General features: G+C 43.6%; 1 non-coding gene across 1 annotated transcript; it reads right to left on the reverse strand.

Moving 5' to 3' along the window:
* Positions 1-236: 236 nt before the first annotated feature.
* Positions 237-341, reverse strand: LOC145580355 (small nucleolar RNA R71). Its single transcript, XR_014099417.1, has one exon. It is a non-coding gene; the product is annotated as a small nucleolar RNA R71 (small nucleolar RNA).
* Positions 342-541: the final 200 nt, after the last annotated feature.

Here is a 541-nt window from a genome sequence, read left to right on the forward strand (position 1 = left end):
TTCGGGTTCTACAAGTGAAGATCCCATAGAGCACCTTGATAGATTCCTTGAGCTATGTGCCGTGATTCAAACCAACCAAGTTTCTCAAGAGTACATCCGAATGCATTTATTTCGACAATCTCTTTCGGGGAGAGCAAAGAAGTGGTTGAAGCAAGTGAAGCCTAACTCACTCACATCTTGTAGGGAGGTAGTTAAGGCATTCTTGAAGAGGTTTATTTCCGAGGAGAAGACCGCCGAGATGAGAAGGAAGATTGCATCATTTGAACAAGAAATGGATGAGAGTCTTAATGAAGCTTGGGAGAGGTTCAAAGAGTTGGTACAAGCATGTCCTCACCATGAATACAATCAAAGTTTTCTCATGAGGTTTTTCTACGATGGTTTGGAGCCCATGTCTAGAGCCAACTTGGATGCGGGGGCAGGTGGACAACTAATCAAGATCCCTCAAAATCAAGTGGAAGCAACAATCGAGGAGGTAGCAAAGAACTACTCTTGGGGAGGTAGAAGAAGGAGTGCACCAAAGAAAAGTGGAATGTATGAATTG

This window comes from Chenopodium album, chromosome 14 (assembly GCF_948465745.1).
Source record: "Chenopodium album chromosome 14, dcCheAlbu1.1, whole genome shotgun sequence".
Lineage (NCBI taxonomy): Eukaryota > Viridiplantae > Streptophyta > Magnoliopsida > Caryophyllales > Amaranthaceae > Chenopodium > Chenopodium album.